Genomic DNA, 16773 nt, shown 5'->3' with positions numbered 1-16773 from the left:
CAAATTTCCTGGAATTCACTCCAAATCAATCACTTTAATCTTACTAAATTCAAAATCCTCTCTACCTTTTCACATTTATTTTACTACTCAGTGTCTCAAGTTCCTCATGTGTAGAGCAACACCTGACCTGGCTTCTGTCTCCCCAAGCCCCTCACTCCTTTGATGGTGTCACTGACCCCCAAGCACCACATTGACCTTTTTGAGCAGAAAGACAAGAAAAGACAGTGCTGGTTGAACATCTGGGATTGTCTCAAATCTTCACCACTGGCATGAAAGAAACAACACTGGGGCTACCTGCAACTCCTGTTGGATTTTAATGTCTTTGAGATTCTGATATTTTGTTGTATATGTATGGAATTGGCCATTATTAAGTGAAGATTATTAAAAATATATACAGAAAAACAACATATTGCATAACCTGTATTTCTTTACAAAACTGAGCCATTCCCTGCCCACACAGAAATAGGCACACACAGATTTCTCTTTCAGTAAGATTTCTCCATCTCACAGTTGTCTAGTAATAAGTAGGTTAATGGTAAGTTGTGACTCCTTTTTGAATCTAATTTTAAAAATGTTCATCTTCCTCTTCTGCCCTAAATATCCCATTAATTTTGCAACTTATTTCTACCAGTGCCACTGCCAATGTTCTTTTATTTCATCCATCTGCTACGTCTTGAAAGATCCTTCTGGTAAGGACAGTTATGATTTACATCTCTATACAGCATCTGTCACAGATACTGCCCAAAATGGAAAATCATTTAGACTGAAACCTCAGTATTACAAGATACTTCTAAGCAACTTCTATTTCTAAGAGTACAAGTTTTAAGCATATATCCAAATCCTGAACTTGGAGAATTTGTCAGTGATGGTTGTAGAAGCAATTCATATAGAGGAGGTGTGATGGTTATTTTCTTTTTAATTGTTTTGTAATCTATTTTCTTTTTTCCAAACCCAGCTAAACTTTTCTTGGTACCTCTGAGTGCAAGGCAGTTTTACTTGAAATCATGGAGCACATTTGTACTGTGTTTGACAGGTATTGTCTTGTTCTGTCCCTGACATTGATCCTGAGCCAGGCAGGGAGCAGGGAAATGTAAACATTTCCACCATGCCTGGAGACACAACCTTACAAAAAGCTCTTTTCCTGGTTGATATAGATTTGTGGAACAGTCAGTCCCAGGGCAGTGCTGTTGTCAGTTATTGATATTACCATTTAATACACTTCACTAATGAGTGGAACTGCAGCCTTAATCACTGATAGACAAACAAGCAACCAAAGGGAAATAAAAAAAAAAAGAGGAGAACAGCTGTTGGGAATATGAATCCTCTTAAATGAGCTCACCATTCATCTCATGGGTTAGCTAAGACTCACAAGTCTGTAGCAGTATGTGAAAGGTGAGCTGATGAATAGATACAACAGGAGGGAAATATAGACACACATTATACACAGAAATTTTATGCAGATTTTTCAGTAGTGGATTTGTAGGTGAACCATTAGCCCAGCTGCGTGGGAAGAGAGGAGGATTAGCAGTTTATGAGGCTGAGAATTAAGACCCACGCCTACCTTCACTTTTGTAAAGCCTCTCCTATGTGCTGCTGCACTCCTGTGATGTGAAGTTCAGCTGTGGGTGGCTGCATTTCATCCCAGCATGAAGAGGTGCTCGTGTGTGAGATGGATGACTCTGTCATGTGCTGAGAGCAGTGCTAAATGGGGCTTGCCAAATGCTTTCAGCTGAAAACCACTCTGAATAAGGACTTTTCTCTAGAAAATGTGGTTTTCTTTTTTTTTCTTTATTTCTTTTTGCCCAACTAACCAAATAGTGGACAATCAGAGTAATTTATCTAAATGTTCTTGATTGATTCCAAGTGTTATATTTAACTTCAGTCACATCTCCATTTTCTCTCTAAAAACCCTTCTATTTTCTCTCTAAAAACTCTTCCATTTTCTCTCTAAAAACACTTCTATGACAAAGTGCAGACACTGAGGTATAAATCACGAGAAGTCATGAGTCAGAAAGAAAATTTTGGCCAATGAAGATTTATGAATCCCTAAACTGCAGGTTCAGTAAAAACTCCTTGCTTTGTTTAGTTGTTTTTATTTTTTGTTTTTTTTTATTTTTTAATCACACTGCCTCAAAAACCCTGTCAGTGCATATTTGTGCAGTGGATGGATAGTTTGACACATTTGACAAAAGTTTACACACATTTCCTTTACGACTGAGTCTTAGTCTATGCAGGGAAATTCAGGGAAATGAAAGCTCAGGGAGCCAAGTCCAGACAAGTTTTCAATGAATAACTGAAACACAGCTACAAATTTGGCATTTTGAAGTGAAATTCTGGCTGGGTCTTTAGAGAAGGGATGGTTGTAGGGTGGCTGATAACCCAAAAATGATCAGAGGATCTGCTCCAATTCTCTCCATGATCTTCCACTATAACCTTGAGAATGAGAACTGAGAAAAAATTGGCTTTTGGGAGTCTTGGCTCCTAAAAACGCTTTGATGCTCCTGGGTGGGTGTCACAAGCAACACACAAATGGCTTTTCTCAAATGGATAGTTTCCTTTTGGCTTGAAATGAGAAGTTTTTGACAATTCTTGCGTTTAACCAGACGTAGATTGGAATGTTTTTCATAATCCTGAGATGTTTGTTGGGATGTTGACTGTCTTTATTTTCCATCATGACGTCAAGACTTTCTGGTGATAAATGCACCTAGAGGAGAAAAGGTGACCAGCTGGACAAACAGCACGGATTCAGAGAGAATTGGACCAGCTTTACAGAGGAAAGATTGTAAAGAGGATTTTTTTTCCTGTGAATTTCCAAGCAAATTAATTTTGTCTCTATAAACATGAACATTTTCATGAGTTGGTAAGTAATTCACCATAACCACGTTGCTCTTAGAGGAGTTGTCCTCCAAATTTCTTCACTGAAAGAGTGGCCAGGCATTGGAAAAGGCTGCCCAGGGAAGTGGTGGAATCACCATCCCTGGAAGGGTTAAAAACCATGAGGATGTGGTGCTTAGGGCCATGGTTTGGGGGGATCTGACACTGTTGGGTTAATGAGTGGACTCTGTGATCTTAGAGGGCTTTTCCAACCTAAATCAGTCTGTGATTCTAAATTAAGGATTAAGTCCTCCAGGAGGGATTTGGAAATACAGTGGCCACCCTATCAGCCCTTTATGTTGACTTCAAATCATCAGGCTTTTAGGTATTTTTTCCCCAAAATAAGTATTTTTTTTTAACTCTACCCAAAGACAGAGGGATTGAAGAAAGCACCTGAAGTACATCTACAAATCATCTCTTATTTCTTTCTCTCAAGTGTTTAGTGCTAATCACGTGAAAAGGTTTAATGGAAATGTTATTAATGGGCCTTTGTTCAAATATGACAATGTGCAAGTGTTTGTGAATTGGCTTTTCTTGTCACGCTTAACGTGTCACTAAAATAATTCTTCAAAATCTTACAGCAATTTTGCAGCACATGATTGCCCAAATTATCCATGTCTGACACTGAAAACACTCTGTTGCAGTGCAATACCATAATTTTTTTATTGCAGTACATAGTGGAATATCATTTATAATTAGAAGTGTTTCAATATATTTGTTTGGCTGGTTGGGTTTTTTGGGGGTTTGTTTTGTAATTTTTCTTTTTTTTTTTTTTTGTATTTCCTTCCTGTAAATAATCTTTTGAAGAAAACAAAAAAAGACAGCTACAAATTCAGGAAATCAACAGCAATTGTATTTGTTGTCATAGTAGAACTAACATAATTTTTGACATTTCAATGCATTTTTGTTTGTCAGGAAATTTTCATCCTGTTGGATGGAGATGGGTTGATAGAATATTTTTCACTTGAAATAAGAGAAATGGATTACTCTGTTTTGATTCAGAAGGGCTAGAGGACAGGGCAATTCTCAAAAAAAGATGCAGTTAAATGTTCATTTCTGGAAATAATCACTTACATTGTACAGCAAAAATCCTCTCTATGCTTGTAAATCTGTTGCAATTTTCTGAAATGGAGTGGTCTCTCTCCATAAAGAGCAGTGCTACCAAGAGCAACTTTTCCTGCTCGTTGTTGGAACCAATTTTCAGATAATTTTATCAAGGCATGGGATGTGTCAGAATGAAACATAGCAGCTGTGAGAGCAACCTTGGAGCTCAAAATGAATTGTGCATCCTTCTGCTCCTCACTCCTAAACCACATAATTCTGATGCCTCTGCAATTCTATGGATTCACCTGCTGGCCTTCTGTGCCTCCAGATTTATCTTTATTGAATGCAAAAGAATCCCAGGATACTCGAGGTTGGAAGGGATCTCTGGAGAGCCCTAATCCAATGACACCACTCAAAGGGGAATCAAGTGGGTCTGGCTGCCCAGGGCTGTTTCTAACAGGGTTTTGCACATTCCTGAGCACAGAAACTCCCCAGTCTCCCTGGGCAACCTGCTCCAGTATCAGATCATTCTCATGGCAAAGAAAGTATTTTATGGTTAGGTTGAATTTTCTGTGATTCAATTTGTGCCCATTGCCTCACATCCTGAAAAATCTCCTGCCTGATGTAGTTGCAGTGCTTCTACTTGGAAGAAAGGAATCTCAGGGGAGAGAGACTTCCTTGTTCTGCACAAATACCTGAAAGGAGCCTCAGCCAGGTGGGGGTCAGGGTCTTCTCCTAAGCAAAAGGATGAGAGGAAATCTCCTCAAGTTCTTCCCGGGGAGGTACACCTGAAAATGTGCTCAGGAATAGGAAGAGGAACAGGGACAGGGACAGGAATAGGAATAGGTAGGGGTAGGGATAGGGATAGAAATAGAAATAATAGGAATAGAAATAATAGGAATAGGAATAGGAATAGGAATAGGAATAGGAATAGGAATAGGAATAGGAATAGGAATAGGAACAATAAGAATAGAAATTAGGAATAGGAATAGGAATAGGAATAGGAATAGGAATAGGAATAGGAATAGGAATAGGAATAGGAATAGGAATAGGAATAGGAATAGGCTGTCCAAGTGATTTACCAAAATATGAGTATTGCTCTAATTCCGATACTCAACTGTGAGGACAAAAGACTCTCTAACAATTTAAAGTTACAAAGTGAATGTTTATTCAGCGCTGGGCAGCAGCGTGGGGTAACCCCCAATACACACTGCAAAATTACAGGTGGTCACAGAGTCTATTTATTGACAAAAGGTTCAAACAAATGCATATTCATAATACCAACCCCTCCCATCCCCTGCTTCCCATGGTAATTAGCTGGAATGGCAATTAAACAGCGTGGTTGGCTTCTTGAATTAAGTCTGGGGTTGTTTTTGTGGGGAGGGGTCTTAGAAGGAGGAAGTAAGGTGAGTCTTCCTCACCCTGACCTTTTCTATCAATGACAATACAAATGGCTTTTGGGAAACTCCAGTTTTGCAAAGAATGAGTTTCTGGTTGAAATTGTTTGTGTTCTTTGGACCTACCTACCAGTTTCATCCTTTCCCATTGCAAGCACAGCTAAGCAAACATAAATTGACAGGCAATCAATTATTGAAGTTTCAGGTAACTCTCTCAAGCCCAGTTTCTTTTAACTTTTAACTTTTAACTTTTAACTAAAATCCTAATTTCTTTAAGATTAGTGTTTCACAAGGAAGTGGTGAAGCCACCATCCCTAAGAGTGTTAAAAGAACCTGAGGATGTGACTCCTGGGGACACAGGTTACTGATGAACACAGAGGTTCTGGGTGAGCTGTTGGACTCCAGTTTGGAGGTCTTTTCCAGCCTTAAACATTCTGTGGTTCTGTAGAAGCTGTGATTTACAATCCCATTTCACATTATGTTGTTCGTGGCCATGCCATAATTATGCTATAAGTCATAATTAGATATTTCAGTGATGTCCTTACGTGGCATTTCTGGCCTGGCCACTGGGAAAAACTGTCATAAATAAGTAATTTTCTTAAGAATGATTTTAAAGTATCAACAGGAATTATATCCCTGACAAACCAGACAAGGAAATGCAGTTCTACAGTACTTAATGCAGCATTAACAATTCCTGTTGGTTCACTTAGTGAGACTTAAAAGAAATGTGGAAAAAGACATTTTAGCAGGTTCTGTTTAATGGGACAAGGAGTAATGGCTTTAAAATGAAAGAGTGAGGAGTCAAACTAGATGCATGGAGGAAGTTTTTTACTGTAGGGTGGGAAAACACTGGCACAGGTTCCTCAGAGAGGCTGTGGATGCCCCATCCCTGCAAACACTCAGGGTCAGGCTGGATGTGACTCTGAGCCACCCCAAAGGGGCTTGGACTCGATCACCTCTAAAGGTCCCTTCCAGCCCAAGCTGTTTCGTGATTCCTTGATCCTGTGAAAGTTAAATCTCCCCCAAATGCCCCATTTGAAGCCAAAAGCAGCATCCCTGATGCTGCCACCCACAGTCCTGCTCACAGTGGGTAGATCTCCTCTTCAAAATAAAATAAGGCATCCTCTTTGAAAATTCACCAAAATCTGGGAGCAATTTATGTTCATGCACTGGGGGAAAGTAACATGTATCCCTGTTCACATGGAGATGACAGTGTGCTGGTTTCTTTCCATTCTTTTGTTGCTGTTTTTTTTTTTTCCCCTCCAGAAAACAGCTGAGAAAGATCACAACAACCACAGGCTGGAGTGTTCTTTGGCCAAACCTCATTACTGGAAAAGAGAGGAAATGGCAACACTGTCCCAAACTTTTCCATGTCCATGAGAAAGGAAACAATGATTTAAGAAAAGAAAGAGGAGTTGGATGCATGAGAAAGGAGAAGAAAACAAGTTAAATGGCTGTGACCTTGGAGACATGGCTCCTGGGGATGAGGGAGAGGAAGGATGTAAATGTCAGGGCAAATCCCAGAATGGTTTGGGTTGGAAGGAGCATTACAGATCCAAAATCCTGCTATGGGCAGGAACACCTTCAGGAGGTTGCTGCACTCCCTGAGCACTGAAAAGTTCCTCTGAGTCAATATACCCAATTTCTTTTCAAAGCTACTCAAATTCCCACTGCCCAGTTTCTAACCATCCTTGGGATGTGGTTTGTCTTGGGGAAATGAATCCAAATCAGATTAAAAGATTTGGTTAAAATTAACGTTTCTCTGGTACTCTGGGATACAGCCTCCACCACAGCAGCTCCATTCAATTTCCCCCTCTAAAAAAACTCATGGATTTTTTTACCATGGCTTTGCTGTTTGACTTAGGGGATGGTTGGGTGAGTGGATGCTCTTAATTCCCTAACATTTAACACACTATTAAGTTCATTGAAATAATTTTAGGTTCATGGTTTTCTAACTTTAATTACTGCAGTGTATTCCTACCCTGTTGTTAAATCCAAACTCAACTATGAGTTATTTATAAACCCTTGTTTAACCACACACAGAAATTCTTGGAAAGAAGACGAAAATCTCCACAGAAAGCATAATGGAATTGTTGCCTCACTATCACATATATTTTATATAAACTTCATGGCCCCAATCCAGCCTTTCCATGTTCTCACTTACCCTGATCACAAGTGGCATCTAATTCAGCACAGGACCATTCCTGGTTATAGTTGTAGGCTTTTTGCAGAGGCCATTTTTATAATACCTCAAAATATTGAACAAATCTGCCCATGCCCACCTCCAGCACCCTCCTCCTTTCCATCTGTGACACTCCCTCCCTGTGTCCTATGGGCTCATGCAAAGGATCATGATGGGAAACACTGCAAACAAATATTCCTCAGCACCTCCACCCTCCACACTCAAGTTTTCTGGGTCTGCTCTTCAGCCCTCTGCCATCTCCTGTTGCTTTGGCAGCTCAGGGGAGAGCCAAGCCCAGTGTCACCTTTCCAAAAGCAGTGCTGGCTAAATGCAGACATTGCCATTACTCACTCAGCCCACACTCCCTTGTAGTCGATGCACATCAAGTCCACAGAGTCAATATTCAAGGCATGATTCATTTTCTTCTGAAGCAAACCTGTTGCAATAGCAATGTGCAGTAACAAAATAATGAGCTGCTGAGCAGGGACTTGGGATGATGGCACAGAAATAAGAATTTGAAGGGACCTTACCTCCAACCCAACCCACGGCTGGTGCACGCTCCTCAGGGTGCAAAAATGTTATGAGTTAAAGGAAAAAAAAAACAAAACATTTTAAGTGAAGATTTTTCTAAGAAACTTGCATTTCATGCTTATTCTTTGCCCCAAAATTTCCTTCCAGGGCTGGGCAGATGTAAAACCTTTCCCCTATGGAGCAGCTGCCGTATATTTGCAGGGAATGTTAACCTGCTGGCGGGCTGCTGTCTGCCAGGATGTGTTTGTAGGTTGTTGTTATTCCATGCTGGAAGGAAATCAGATGGAGCACGCTGATATCTGGGGATGATCATTCAGACAGGTCCAGCTGCAATCTTTCTAATCACTGCTGTGTAATTCCCTGTTTCACACAGGAAACAACCCAAGGACAGAATCTGCTGGATTCTCACACTGCCTCCTACCAGGGCTCCCTCCACATTTAAGGAAATCTGATGGCCATTTGTTTTATCCTCCTTGAGAAACAAAGATTCTGTGGAAGTCTGTTGTTGGCTTACTTGAAAAAAGTCTGAAAAAAAACCCCTAACCCCAGATAAACAGCATTTAGAAGAATCAGTTTCCTGTTCTGCTAAAAATGCATTTCCAACACAGCCTTTTAAGTCTGTGCCATTGGTCAAATAGTTTACATTTATTATGAATAGAAGCCCTGATTATATTTCTCCATGATTAAAAATGGACTGAGACCCAACATTTTAACAAACTTCAGCTGAAAACAGCAGCTGACTTGGCAACTGAGCTGACCCATGAGCTCTCAAATCGTTTGTTTATCTGCCCATTTTCTGTCTATGAAAAAAAAAAAAAAAAAGTTTGGTGAAGCTTGTAGGGAATGGTTTTGGGTTTTTTGTGATGAGAACAGACAGGCTTTCAGATTTAAATGTGGTTTCTCCTGAAGCCTTTTTGGAGGTGTGAACTTCCAGAATCTCTGACTAGAAGGTTTTACCTCAACTGTAACTCATATAGAAAAACTTTCCTACCTACTCCAGGCAATAAAGACAAATTAAACAATTAATTGCTCATGGAGAGCCATCTGAATCCACATCACCCTCCCTTTCCATGATTTAGGGTTATCAGAAATCACCCCTGGTTCAACTTACATCATGTTCTGTTTCTTCCCTTCTCTTTCAGACCAGAGAGGAGAAGATTCAGGTGAGAGCAACCCCAGGCACGATGTCTGTACAGAGGTGACAAGCGTGGGCAGTGTTCACAGGAGTCATCTCCACACACATCTACACGTGTTCCCAAATCAGCAATACCCAAATTTCTGCCCTGGAGATGTTTTAGCAACAGTAGAAAATATCAGATTTCCTGATCTCACACTTCAGTAGAAATAAAGCTAAAAAATGCCATTGGATGCCACTGAATGCAGGTGAAATCTTTGGGAGTTTTTACACCACCTGCAAATCTCACTCACAGACTCTACGAGGAAATTTTAGTCTCTGGATTTAAAATAGCCTCCAATTTTCTGAATAGTATCCAAAATTAGATCACATATTTTGGTAGAAGTTACTCTGGGTTTGACATCATCAGCAAAGAAACATTTATGCCAGGCAGTTCTGAGGATATGAGTAAGTGTATGTGTCACGATAGGTTTAAAAATAAAAAGTGATTATACCAGATCAATATTCCAAATCATAACTGTGCAGGGGCAGGAGAAAACAGTAAATCTATTTTTATTTCTTGTCACGCATCAATTATGACAATAATTACTACTTTTATGTATAATCAATTAAATGCATCAGATACACCAAATCTAATAATTTGGGAAAACTGTAAGCCTGGATTTTGAGGCTGCACAGAACCACTGTGACTAACTGAACAGTGCAGGAATACTGGTTCTTGTGTTTATTGGTTTATTCCAGCTTGGAATCTATTTATTAGAAATCCAGAGCTGCCTTGTGCCAAACAGATTTTTGCTTTCTATACATTTCTCGTTATTTGTAGCTTTGTAGACTGCTAATACCTGGTTGTAGCTTCTGGTTATTTTCCTACCCTTTCCCCCTCTTTTTCAGAGCAGTAAGCTAACCTTCTAACACATAGTTGAAATAATGTTCAGTCTTATTTTCAAGAAGAGAATCTCCAAAAAGGACATTTTGTTTTCCAGCCAGAATATGAGAAGACACAAGAAGAAATGGGGCAAAGAAAATCTGGACCAAACCCAATAGGGCAGAACACAGGGGAAAATCACCTAACCAACTGCTCTTCTAATTGGACAATATTTGTTGAATATTCTAATTTTTTAAACCTATAAAAACCTGTAGAAATCTGATGCTGGGTGTGCCCATAACCATGGGGGCACCTGGAAGCTTCCATTAAAGACCTGTGTTTTTTCTTGCTATTTTAACACTGTTGCAAGTTTTGGGTTTTGATTTCAGGCAAGAATAGAGAATTTCTCTGTCTCATCTTCCTTTGGTTATTTAGCTCTTACAACTGTTTCATCTGTTAAGGTTTTTAGGGATGATAATAAATGACCAGCTGGAGTTTTTTTACTGTCACTATGGTCCCTCTCAATTGTTATGTATGTAGCAGGGAAAAAAAAAAAAAAAAAAAGTGTCAGTGTCCTGGGACTGGGATTTGCTTGTTTAAGCTGGACTCTAAAATGATCCTGATAGATAAATAATGTGCAGTGACCTCCCAAATATCGAGGCTGGCTGCTCATTAGGAGATAATGGGGGTGAGAAGTGTCATGGCTTGATTCCACACCAAAGCTATCAACAGCAAGCCTGATCCCCTGGCAGCGTGGGTAATGCACTTGGAAGGAGAATTTCTTACCAGCACAGCAAAGAAAGCTGTGAGCTGTATTTCAGCCTCTCCACCCTCCTTTGGTCACTTGCTGTGAGCAAAGCCAAGCATTTCTGCAGGCAGGGAAGCTCTGTGCACACAGGATGCAGTGGCAGCTCCAGAACTCAGCTGGATTGCTGCTGTCTTGTGTGCTAAGCCTCTCTCCAAACCATCTCTGTTAAATATTATTTTTAAGTGCCACGTCTTGTCAAGAGGGATGCCTTTAATGGCTGCTCATATCCTTTTTTTGCAAACATTTATCACTCTCTTCCCCCTCCCTCCCCCCAGACCCTTTCCCCCCTTCTTCATCTGTAAAAACAACTATGCTGGGGATCAATTATCCTAAAGCATTAAATCATCAGCAGTACTCCCAGCTGTAAAAACATCTGCATTATAGGCTCTGCTTCTTCCTAAGAGACAGAGATGTAATTGATTCCCTCATTCTGGCTTGTTGAGGAGCTTCTGGTTTGTGTTATGCTGGGGGAGTGGGAGGGGGAGGTGGGAGGGAGGCATCTTGCCTTGCTCTAAACTGATTTTTGTTCGTGAAACACATGCCTGGACTGAGAAACAGAGCCCAGACCACACTGCAGAAAGCAGCTTCACCTCTGTTCCCTCCCACAGCCCTTGTCTGCTCTTTTAATATTGCAGGGGTAAATAATTTCCCGTGCAGCAAACCAGGCATTCCTGTGCTCCCAGGGAAGGAAGGATTTGTGTGTTAAGGAAGCTGCTGCAGCTCTGCCAGAGGAAAATTGCTCTGCAAAACCTTTCCTTCTTCCCTGCCTGTAGTTGCCTTAGTGACAAAACTAATGGCCACCAGTGCCCCTGCTCCAGTGCAGAGGAGGAAAACAAAGCCATTTGTGTTGTCATTCCAGCAATCTTCTGCCTTCAGGATGAAATGTGATGTTAAAACCTCAGTCTCTGCACACCTGTGGTTTATCCACAGTCACAGCTGACTGGAGGTGCAAAGATTCCAGCTTCTTTCTAGAGGACTCAGTGCTTCCAGAGGTGCCTAAAAATCACAGAATGGTTTGGGTGGGAAGGACCTTAAAATGATCTTGTTCCAACCCCTGGCCTGGGGTCCCACAAGAACAGCAAGGACAGTGTCAAATCTGCACTCCCTGAGCGCTGTGAGTATAATTACTGTGAGTAAATATATCCACTTTCTCTCCAAAACACTCTCATTCCCACTGCCCATCTTCTAATCCTGCTGGGCAGATTCCTTTCAGGAACATTGTCTGTCTTGGGGAAATAAACCCAATTCAGATGAAAGCATTGTTTGGTTAAAATCAGCCCTTGCTTGATGTTCTGACAGCATTTCAGCACGGGTGTAAAACCTGGCTACTGTGAGGAAAATTAACTCCATCCCAGTCAGAACCTGCAGAAAACAGGGCAGTAACCCATGGAAAGGCAGATTGAGGTTCAGAGCTCTCCTCTCAGCCACACCTCGGGAGCAGCTGCTGCAAGTCCCTGAGTAAATCCATTAGAAGCCCACACAGGTGGAAAATTAGGAACATTTATCTTTCACAGCCAAAAGACTGCTGGGTTTGTAGTCTATGAGTTTTACTACACCTTCACTTACATCTAATGGGTTGTTTCAGCACATAAATTACCAGCACTATTTTTTTACTCTCTTTTTATTTTTTTTTTTTTATTTTTTTTTCCTTTGGGTTGTGTGTGCTTGGGAAGAGCAAAGATGATCAGCAGTGTTTCCTTCCATGATGGATTTCACTGTGATGCACAATGACTTACCCAATTCTTCCCTCACTGCTGAGATTCCTTGTTTGAAGAATTAATTTAATTTTCAAGGAGAGGCAATATCTCCTTTCTGGACCCATGGGGAGCTGATTCTGTGCAAACTGCTCCAGGTTAGCAGGGAGGTTGGGCTGGATAATCTCCAGAGTCCCTTCCAACCCCAGCCCCTCTGGGATTCTGTGGAAGGTCCCTCAAGGTGGTTTAATTGAAATCCTGCTTGTGAAGATCCACAGGGGTGCCACTCAGAACAAATGTCTGATTTAGAAAACTATTTTCAATGGATTTTCTCATGAAGGACCACACTCAGTCCTTCAGGCTCACTGATGTCAGAATGATTCTGACCTTAATTCAGGAAAAGGGAGTAGAACCTTCACACATTCACTACTCAGGTATTGGGAGAGTCAGAAGAAAAAGCACCTGGGGAAGCTGAAATGCCAATACAGAACAGGTTTCTGTGCTATTCAAAAATATCTCACCTGAAGGTATTTATAAAATCTTCACTTTATATTTATAAAAATGCTTTTCCAAATGTATCTGTATTTTTTTAAATGTTATTTTGGAATAAATTATTTCTTGGACTATGGAAGCAACGATGTGGAACCCTATGGATCACTAAGAGGAAAGAATTTTAGAGTTTTTGGGTTTAAAAGCTCCATTTTCAGTGCCAGGAATGCCAACATCTGTGTTGTCTCCTGCACTGAAGCTATGAAGTGAAAAACAATGGAATTAAATCTGCAGCAGCTTCCACAGAAGACAAGCCAAAGGTGGGTAAAGGTTTGACAGCAATGGATTTGCTTCAGCAAACAAGCAAAAAATTGTCATTGCAGGTTTTTGTTTTTGTTTTTTTTTTTTACTAAGACAAAATAAAATAAATAAAAAGGTAAGAAAAAGTGTGTTTTATTAATTAAGAGAAATCTCAAACCATTTGGGATCATATTATAATCTATAACCCATGGTTATTTAAGAGTTCCAGCCCCAAAACAAAATTTTATTTGGCTAGTACAAGGTTCCACACAGAAAGAATATTTATCTTTTAAAATCTTAGCAGGAATCGTTTAAAATCTCAGTGTTGAGAGGCTGAATTACCAAGAGGTGTTGTATTGATAAATCTTTAGAGGCAAGAGTACATTCAGCAGCAAGGTTATTCCTCCACTCTAATTTCTCACCACATTTTAAAGCAAGATTTCCTTGGACAATTGCTTAGATCCATTGATTTTCTTTCCTTTGCTTAGTTCCTGTCCTGTGACAATTATCAATCCTGGTTCTTATCAGCATTAACAGCTGCCTCTCCCTGACTTACATTGTTATTCTTAATTACTCTTCCTAGCTGAGAATTTCAAAGATAATAAACTGCATCTAAGCATATTTGGGGGTAGAGTAGGAGTGGAAATAACCAAAAGAACAGATAATTTTAAAATCTCTCAGTTACACTGCTGGGAGGATGAAACAAAACAAATCAGTGTCATTCCAAATTAGGTGGGAATAATTCTGAGAAATTTGGCCAGCTTCTGTCTATAAAATCCCAGTTGTTTATTCCATGTTTGCTGTCTGCTAGGGTGATGAATTAATCCTGAATGAATGAATGAATGAGAGAGCAGAAACAAGTTCAGCTGGATTTTCCACCTGGGATCACAGTCCCAACTGCTTGGAGAGTAAAGTTTGGTTCCATTTTCCAGGCTAAAAAATTGCTTCTGAGGAGTAGCAGTAGTAAGAGCAGAAATGTTAAGGAGCCAAAACTAGATTTTAATAAGAACATGACACTAAACTCCTTCACTGTGTAATAACTGTATTGAATATGACCTATAAAAGTAGCCACAAATATCAAAATCTCAATTTATTACAATATACAAGGTCCAGGTGATTTTTAGTTAATGCTCAGCTTCAGATGTAGAGAAAAGATAAAAATTCTAAGCACAAGTAAATCCTGATTAATTTTTTTTATTCTTGGATCAAGCAAATATAACAAACAAAAGCCTCATAAAAAATTAAATCATAGTGTGATACAGACATGGAACTGGATGACATCTGACAAGCAACAGGTATAAAATATCCCAGGCTTGGATGATCTCCTCTGACCTGTTCCCTATTCCATTTTCCAGTTGTCATCTTTGAACAATGAGGGGAAAATGTGTTGTTAAGAAGTTCAGTGAGAATGTTTGGAAATGTATCCTGACCCAAATTATTTCTGTGAAAGGATTTAGAGGAAAGCTAATAGCCATTGTCTCCACATTGAGCCTGTAATTGTTTCACACAGAACATGACAGCACTTCTGACAGCTCCAAGCTTGAAATCTCTTTTGTTTAAGAGAAAAAAAAATTAAATACTGAGAATCAGTGAGTTGTAAATGAGGGGAAAAAAGCCCCTCCTGTTATTTTTCTCTTTTCAATAATCCACTCACCTGTGGTAGCTGCTGCTTTGACTTTCAGGGCTGTCTGCAGGGTGATTGTATTGCCACAAATTCCCATCTTGGACTCTGAGAGGATATAATTTTGTAAACTGTTTATTACAGCCTTAAGCTTTTCAAATTATGTTAAAAAATCAAACCCTGGAGACCCAGAATGAGAAGGAGGATGTTTGATATCCAAGAAGTGACTCAGTGTGCAATCTCTAATGTTTTTGCATCACACCAAACAACATTTCCTGCTGCATGTTCTCTGAGGAAAGATTCAAATTTAGGGATTTGTTTTGGTTTTAATATAGACTTCAGTGACATCTGCAAGATAAATAATAAATTATTCCTTTGTGGGGTGTACAAGACAAATTTGTGCTGAGAACAAAATAGTTGTAAAATAATTTATAACCTCATGTAAATATTAAATGTTAGGTTTCCCAGTGATTGAAGGTGAAAATATGGTTGCAATGTATATGTATTATAAAAACAATGAGCAAAGGATAACTTAATATAAAAACAATGAACAAAACCTACTTTAATATTAAATGAAAAAGGCTCACATAGATGGCAACAAATTAAGGTTGGTACTTTAATTTTGATAAAGCTGAATTCCACCCTCAGGGAAAAACAACCTAAACATTTATTTTCATCTGAATTCCAAGAGGTTTCCACAGTCTAACTGTGAGTAATTAACCAAAAATAAAAGTACCTAAATGAAGGATACTGGTACAGAATGCTCTTTATAAATTTTTGAGTAGAAATCTGTTGGAGAACCAGTTCAAGAAATCCCTGCACTATGCTCCACAGGAAATAAAAGTAGATGATATAAAAAGCCTTCTGATTTTTGATTTATGAGGGGGAAGTTGGTGATGACATCAGTGACTTCAGTGGGAGAATTAGGACAATAATAGGAACTCCAGTAAGTCACCATCTAGGAATAAATGAGCCCATCACTTTTGACCACACCAATGAATCACCAGATTGCACTGGAGGCATTGTGCTGTTGAAAAGCCAAAAACCACATCCATTTTTAGATGTGGTACACAACAAATCCTGATTTTTTTTATTTTCAGTCACAGCTCTGGGCCTTTCTTTTGTGTGTGACACATAAAATGGTGAGGGATGCATCAGCTCTCTAGAACTGACACCCTTGGCCTCTGGACTTGGATTAAATAGTCAGGTTTTACAAGTGGTGCCTGGAACAAGTTTCTTTTATCTCTGGAAGAGCTTCAGGGCATCCTGTGGCTCCTGAGAGCCAGACAGAGAGAGTCATTCATCCCCAAAGTGAGGTAAATAATTGATGGAGTAGGCAAGGGGGGATGGCTTTAAACTGACAGAGTGGGGTTAGATGGGATATTGGCAAGAAATTCTTGGCTGTGAGGATGGGAAGATGCTGGCACAGGGTGCCCAGAGAAGCTGTGGCTGTCCCTGGATCCCTGGAAGTGTCCAAGGCCAGGCTGGATGGGATTGGAGCAACCTGGGATGGTGGAAGGTGTCCCTGCCATGGCAGGAGTGGAATAAAAATTCAGTTTTAAACTTCTCCCAACCCAAACCACTCTGTGATTCACCCCCAAACTGCTGTAATTCCCAATTATCTATTCTGCCTGGCATTGTCTCTGCTACAAGCATCCAAACCCAACCCTTCTCTGAGAATCTTCTTCCTACATTCCATGGCAAATGCTTTTTAGTAAAATTTTATTGCACATGGCTTTCCAAAGATAAACTGATCCCTGTTAGCCTATGAGAAACACAATATTCCCATGGAATTATGATTTCTCCAGCCAAGGACAGAGCTCTGCCCATCTC

This window comes from Catharus ustulatus, chromosome 1 (assembly GCF_009819885.2).
Source record: "Catharus ustulatus isolate bCatUst1 chromosome 1, bCatUst1.pri.v2, whole genome shotgun sequence".
NCBI classification, from domain to species: Eukaryota; Metazoa; Chordata; class Aves; order Passeriformes; family Turdidae; genus Catharus; species Catharus ustulatus.
This window is presented reverse-complemented; position numbering follows the sequence as displayed.